At 42.6% G+C, this 7895-nt stretch overlaps 1 non-coding gene across 1 annotated transcript; it reads left to right on the plus strand.

Moving 5' to 3' along the window:
- Nucleotides 1-3588: 3588 nt before the first annotated feature.
- Nucleotides 3589-3695, plus strand: LOC141709503 (small nucleolar RNA R71). The gene has a single exon (XR_012570075.1). It is a non-coding gene; the product is annotated as a small nucleolar RNA R71 (small nucleolar RNA).
- Nucleotides 3696-7895: the final 4200 nt, after the last annotated feature.

Genomic DNA, 7895 nt, shown 5'->3' on the forward strand with positions numbered 1-7895 from the left:
GTCAGCTCCCTGTCTAAACAAATATGGTTCATCCCACATATACCACTTCACCTCATGCAGAAACTTCTTCTTTTGAGCGGATGTCAAATTAAGCGGCATTATATTGCTGACAAGATAGTTTACAATATCTGCAAACCATGGTTCTTCCTCCTGAATTGCAAACAACTGCTCATCCGGAAAAGATTCATTGATTAACGTCCTATCTTGTGAAGTAGAATCGGGATTCTCCAACCTAGAGAGATGGTCAGCTACTTGATTCTCAGTACCTTTTCTATCTTTGATCTCTAACTCAAATTCTTGAAGTAAAAGCACCCAACGAATGAGTCTCGGCTTCGAATCCTTCTTAGAAACCAGATAGCGAATAGCTGCATGATCAGTGAATACTGTTACTTTCGTACCAAGCAGATAAGATCGAAATTTCTCAAAGCTAAAGACTATAGCCAAAAGCTCCTTCTCAGTAGTGGTGTAGTTCAATTGGGCCCCATTTAAAGTCTTACTCGCATAGTAGACCACATGGAAGAGATTTTTCTTGCGCTGTCCCAGAACGGCACCTACCGCATAGTCACTCGCATCATACATCATCTCAAACGGTTCTGTCCAATCTGGTGCTGTAATAACTGGTGTCGTGATCAAACTCTCCTTGAGAGTCTCGAATGCTGCCAAACATTCATCATCAAATTTAAAAGGCACATCTTTCTCAAGTAAATTGCACAACGGCTTAGATATCTTTGAAAAGTCCTTGATGAATCACCGATAAAAACCCGCATGACCGAGAAAACTACGGATTCCTTTCACTGAATTAGGTGGGGGAAGATTTTCAATGACTCCCACCTTGGCCTTGTCCACCTCCAGACCTTTGCTAGAGACCTTATGCCCAAGGATAATGCCTTCACGCACCATAAAATGACATTTCTCCCAATTAAGCACCAAATTAGTTTCCACGCATCTTTTGAGTACGGCGCGCAGATTATTCAAACATTCATCATATGAGTGTCCAAAGACGGAGAAGTCATCCATGAACACTTCGACGTTATTTCCAATCATGTCAGAGAATATAGCCATCATACATCTCTGAAAGGTGGCCGGGGCGCCACATGACCCAAACGAAACTCTACAAAAAGCAAATGTGCCAAATGGACAAGTGAATGTAGTCTTTTCCTGATCCTCTGGTGCAATACAAATCTGATTATACCCGGAATAACCATCCAGAAGACAAAAATACTCATGTCCCGCCAATCTGTCAAGCATTTGATCAATGAATGGGAGAGGGAAGTGATCCTTCCTTGTGGCTTTGTTCAATTTTCTATAATCCATGCATACTCTCCATCCTGTAACTGTTCGAGTAGGGATGAGCTCATTCTTTTCATTTGCGACCACAGTGATACCTCCTTTCTTAGGTACACATTGCACGGGGCTCACCCACGAGCTATCAGAAATAGGATAAATGATGCCTGCATCTAGCCATTTCAGAATTTCTTTCTTCACCACCTCCTTCATGATCGGGTTCAGTCTTCGCTGCTGTTCCACAGTTGGCTTACTACCTTCCTCTAACAGAATTTTATGCATACAATATGAAGGACTTATCCCCTTGATGTCTGCTATGGTCCATCCTATAGCCGAATTGAATTCTCTCAAAATCCTTAAGAGCTTGTCTTCCTCACTACCTGAACGGTCAGCTGAAATAATAACAGGTAACGTAGATGAATCACCTAAAAAAACATACCTCAAGTGTTTAGGTAATGGTTTGAGCTCCAAGATAGGTGCTTCCTCTATTGATGGTTTGAGCTTCCCTTCAGCATTCTTAAGGTCAGAAGTACCAAGAGATTCAAATGGTATGTCGAGCTTTCGCTTCCATGGAGAAGCATTCAGATATTGTAATTGCTCGTTGCTATCTTCATCATCACTGTCAAATCCCCCCACTAAGGCCTTTTCCAATGCATCAGACATTAGCATGTGATCGAGTTCCGAAGTAACCGCAGAATCAATCACATCCACTTTTAAGCACTCCTCATCTTCTGTAGGGAATTTCATTGCCTTGAATACGTTGAAGGTCACATCCTGATCTTGGACCCGCATAGTAAGTTCCCCTTTTTGCACATCTATCAAGGTACGGTCAGTAGCCAAGAAAGGCCTCCCCAAGATTATGGGAATCTTCTTATCTTCCTCAAAATCCAGAATAACAAAATCAGCAGGAAAGAAGAGCTTATCCACCTTGACGAGCACATCCTCAACTATGCCCCTTGGGTAAGTAATGGAACGGTCCACCAATTGTAGCGACATGTATGTGGGTTTTGGATCAGGCAGATCCAGCTTTTTAAAGATCGACAACGGCATCAGATTAATGCTTGCTCCCAAATCACAAAGGCACTTGTTAAAAGTTAGATTGCCAATGGTGCAAGGAATGGTGAAGCTTCCTGGATCTTTCAGTTTTGGTGGTAACTTTTGCTGCAGAACAGCGCTGCATTCTTCCGTGAGAGCAACAGTTTCAAGGTCATCCAGTTTCACCTTCCTTGAAAGAATAGTCTTCATAAACTTTGCATAACTAGGCATTTGTTCCAGAGCCTCAGCGAAAGGTATATCGATGTGAAGTTTTTTGAACACCTCCAGAAACTTCCCGAACTGTCTATCCAGCTTTTGTTGCTGCAATCTCTTAGGAAAAGGTGGTGGACGATAGAGCTGTTTCTCCCCTGCATTAGCCTCAGGAAGAGTGTGTTCAACAGTAGTCTTCTTTGGTTCCGCCCCTTTCTCCTTTTGCTTAGATTCTTCATCTCTAACTTCAACTTCGACTTCTTTTGCCTTTTCAGCATCAGCTACTTTTCCAGACCTTAAGGTAATAGCCTTGACTTGCTCTTTAGCTTCCTTCCTGCCTGGTACTTCCGTGTCACTGGGAAGAGTGCCAGGTTGACGATTGAGCACTGTATTGGCTAATTGACCGATTTGATTTTCCAAGGTCTTGATAGAAACCGCCTGACTCTTGCACAACAGCTTAAGTTCCTCAAAATCAGCACTAGTAGGTGCAGCTGCACTTCCCTGTTGAGGATATGATTTCCTTGTAGCATACTGTTGTGGTTGCTGGAATCCAGGTGGGTTAAACTGTTTACTTACTCCTTGCTGATATGTTGGCTGAATAGTATTCTGATTATTCCCCCAGCTAAAATTTGGATGATTTCTGTTGTTAGGATGATAGGTCGCTGGCACAGGCTGCTATTGTCGCTGATAATTATTCACATACTGAACAGATTCGTTGACAAGAGAACACTGATCCGTAGCATGAGAACCTGCACAAAGCTCACAAACCATAGCTATTTGATTAACTCCATACGTAGCCAAAGAATCAACCTTTATTGATAGCGCTTGGAGCTGGGCTGCAATAGCGGTGGCTGCATCAACTTCCAGAATACCTGCTACCTTGCCTGACGTCATCCTCTGAGTTGGGTTTTGATGCTCATTTGCAGCCATCGTCTCGATAAGATTATACGCCTCAGTATAGCTCTTAGCCCATAAGGCGCCTCCAGCTGCTGCATCGAGCATGGCCGAGATTGGGCCCCCAAACCATTATAAAAACCGGTGATTACCATCCAATCCGGCATTCCATGATGTGGACATTTTCTCAACATTTCCTTGTAGCGTTCCCAAGCCTCGCACATAGATTCTGTAGGTTGCTGCGCAAACTGAGTAAGAGCACTCCTCATAGCAGCAGTCTTTGCCATTGGATAAAACTTCACCAGAAACTTTTGCGCAAGATCTTGCCACGTAGTGATGGACCCGGCTGGTTCAGAATGTAACCAGTCTTTAGCCTTATCCCTCAGTGAGAATGGGAAAAGCCTCAACTTGATAGCCTCATCAGTCACGCCATTATACTTAAAAGTGCTGCAGATCTCGACAAAATTCCTTATGTGCATGTTGGGGTCTTCAGTTGCCGCTCCTCCAAAAGAAACAGAATTCTGCACCATCTGAATAGTGCCCGGCTTGATCTCAAAGGTGTTAGCTTGAATAGCCGGATGAAGGATGCTTGACTGAATGTCATCAATTTTAGGCCGAGAAAAATCCATAAGAGCTGGATCAGCTTGAACAATACGATCTCCCATGTTTACTGGTTCTTTCTGCTCAGTTCCTGAATCCGAATCCTCAAAATCTAACTTCTCCGGAGTATCAAGAACTTCGTCTTTCTCTTCAGCTGTATCTAAGGTCCTCTTGCGAGCACGAGAACGAGTTTGCATAAACGCTTGCTAAAGTACTTGAAACACAACCGAAAAGAGTAAGTAACTACTATATCCTAATCACTGAGTCCTAATGACCAATGATGGTAAGTACATAAACTAAACAAATACGCCGAGTCCCCGGCAGCGGCACCAAAAACTTGTTAGGGCGAAATCACGCACTAATATTCACGCAAGTATACGCGTTCGCAAGTAATATAGAATACTTTCTAGTTCGTTCCCTCAGAGACTCAGACTAAGTTATTGTCTAATTAAACTCACTCACCAATGTATGATTACTTCTCAATGTTAAGATAATAACACTTAAAATTGTTGATTAAATATTAACTATAATTAACTACTTAATTAACCACTTAACTAACACTTCAATTTATTAATAATAAAACACTCATGAGATCACAACTTCATTATTACTTCCTTCTATAGCCATTGTTATTACCTTTAGCATGTGACAGTGATGACATTAATCGAATAACACGAAACTGATAAAAGCCAACTTTCATTGTACTAATACCATTCTACCAAGCATCCACAATTAAGATAGAAGTTGAATAGTCATCAATTATGTTGAGTTCCTATATGTCTACAGAAATTGACAACACAACGATTTAAGCACAAGTTATCCCTTTTGATTACATAGGGAAAATAAAACTGTTAGAATTACCCACTAATCATGCACAACGTACATGAACCTATGCTAGCATGGCAAGTTCTAAATCTCAAGATCCACCGTTGCTTCACAAGAGATTAACACCCTATCTTATATGTTCGCGACGCACATAAGACGAATACGCACAACCAATACTAGATATCATGCAATCATCACACACTAAAGTATTAAACAATTAACTAAAGAATTCCATAATAAATCCGTTGCAACCCCATGATCACGATTAGCCCATAATAGAACTTATCGCCATCATGGGTTCATATGAAATCATGATAAACAACACAAGAAAATAATAACTAAACTAATTATATTAAAACAGAGTACGTCACAAGAGTAAATAAGTCAAAGCAAGAAAACTAGCATCCAACGTTACAACGAAACAAGAATCACAAGAATATATGCTTCCTCTTCGCTACAGTGTGCTAAATCGGTCTTCTTCCTTATCTCCTTCGCTTCTTGCGCAAAAACACAATCTAAAACCTAATCTCCTTCCTATTCTCTATGAAAACGTCTCAAATCTACTTATATAATAGTCCCATAAAACTCAGATTACATAGAAGTGGGAAGCCAAACAGAAGTAGAAGTCTAAAATAATTCAGCTTTTTCCCCGACCCTGCGCGACCGCTCAGCATTTCTGCGCGGGCGCGCAAGGCTGCTGCGCGGCCGCTCAGCATTGCTGCGCGGGCGCGCAGGACCCTACTGGAAAAATTCCAGGTTTGCTCCGTTTCTTCGCCGTAATCTGCCCGTTCTTTTCCTCTCTCAATGGTGAACACATGCCAAGGCTTATTCTTGATGATTCCTCCTCCGAAATGCAACTAATACCCTGAAATGCATAAACACTAGAAAAACGCATCAAATACACAAAATACTTGATTTCAAGACACCAATTTAAGCCATTTTAAGACGTTCTAAGTGGTATAAAATGCCACTTATCAACGCCTCCACCCAAGGAGGGACCCTGATAGGAGCAACTGAGCCATAGCCACAAGGGACGAATCCTCCGGCTCCTCAAGGGATGAATTCCCAATTTCAACAGTTACAAGCAACTTTGAATCCTCAAGTCATTGGGTATGAATATTCAATAATTGTGACCACCAACCCCCTTACGGGATGCCCCTATATCCTGAGGTTGGAGGGAGTGGGCACTCCAACCGGAGTGAAGCACAAGGACATATGCCCCATTATATACGCGATTTGGCTCTCATCCCATAGGATCAAGAATTCGCTGGGCCTTATACTGAAAGAGATTCTGAATCCTCGGACGATGATGTAGCTCCAAGAAGGAAGCGTGCTGGTAAAGAACCGATGCCTGATGCTAATCAGCGTCCCAGGAGCACCCGAGGGACGAATCCTGAAGAAGTACATGAGAGGATCAGGGCTCACGAAGCTGGGATCTAAAGGCTGAAGCATGACTTGGAGGCACACTTGACCCCAAGACCCCAACTTCCTCCAAGGCGAAGAGATCCTCCTCCAATTATAGACCTGGATGGTCCCATACCAAGAAGGGCCATTGTCCCAAGGGCTGACCCAAGCGATCTTATGCCCCTAGGAGATCCTGATGATCTGACCCTGCCATTTACTGAAGAAATAATGAATTCCCACATCTCAAGGAAGTTTAAGATGCCCACCATCAAAGCATATGATGGTATTAGAGATTTCGCTAATCATGTCAGAACATTCTCTAATGCACTGTTGTTGCAGCCCGTGAATGATGTTATTAAGTGTCGGGCATTTCCTCAAACCCTGTAGGGAATGGTTCAAAGGTGGTACAGTCATTTGCCTCTGAATTCAATTGGATCTTTAAGAGACTTAAGTCCAGATTTCATTAAGCAATTCATCAGTGGAAGAGTGCATAAGAAAAGTTCAGCATCCCTCATGAGCATTGTGTAGGGAGCAAAGGAGTCCCTGAGGGACTATCTGAACCGTTTCACCAAAGAAGCTTTGACGGTCCCAGACCTTGACGACAAGGTAGCTATGATAGCACTGCAGCAGGGAACTATGGACGAATTCTTCAAGATGTCATTAGCCACACGCCCCCCTAAAAGCATGTTGCAGCTCCAAGATAGGGCCGGGAAGTATATCAAGGTGGAGGAAAGCATGAGGAAGACAGTGGTGAATAACGAGCCCACTGGTGGCAAAAAGCGAAAAACTGATCTAGAATATAACGCCAAGGACAAATATCCTAGAACTGAGCAAAACACTGATTTAATCCTGAAGAAGGGAGGACCCGGACAAAAGTTCACTGAATATGCTAAACTGAATGCTCCTAGAAGTCAGATCTTAATGGAAATCAAAAGAGATAGGGATGTTTGTTGGCCTAAGCCCCTGAAGGCTGATCCTACTAAGCTAGACAAGAGCAAATATTGTAGATTTCACAAGGATACAGGTCATGACACTGATGAGTGTAGACAACTGAAGGATTAAATTGAATTCCTTATTTGAAAAGGAAGATTAGGCAAGTATACTGGTGATGGATGAGATAGGAATAATTATGGAAGAAGGAACTTTGATGATCGAAGAAAGCATCAAGATGATCAGGGGAGAAACCCCCAAACCCGAGGGCCGGTGATAAACACAATCTTTGGGGGGGCAACCTCGAGGGCCGGTGATAAATACAATCTTTGGAGGAATGACTGCTGCTGGTTTATCTAAAAACTCGAGGAAGGCATATACTAGAGAAGTCATGCATATTGTCGGAGAAGCCCCAAAGAGGGCTAGGACAGGAGTAACAATGACATTCGATGATTTTGACTTAGAGGGTGTCAAATTTCCTCATGACGATCCTCTGGTCATAACACCGATAATAGGGAACAGCCCGGTAAAGAGGGTCCTTGTAGACAATGGAGCCTCGGTGGACATCTTACTTCATGACACCTTTATAAGGATGGGTTATAATGATTCTCAATTAACCCCAACTGATATACCAATATATGGTTTCGCTGGAGTCGAGTACCCCGTGGAAGGGATAATTAAGTTTCATCTGACTATAGGTAAGGAACCAAGAC

Source organism: Apium graveolens, chromosome 2 (genome assembly GCF_009905375.1).
Source record: "Apium graveolens cultivar Ventura chromosome 2, ASM990537v1, whole genome shotgun sequence".
NCBI classification, from domain to species: Eukaryota; Viridiplantae; Streptophyta; class Magnoliopsida; order Apiales; family Apiaceae; genus Apium; species Apium graveolens.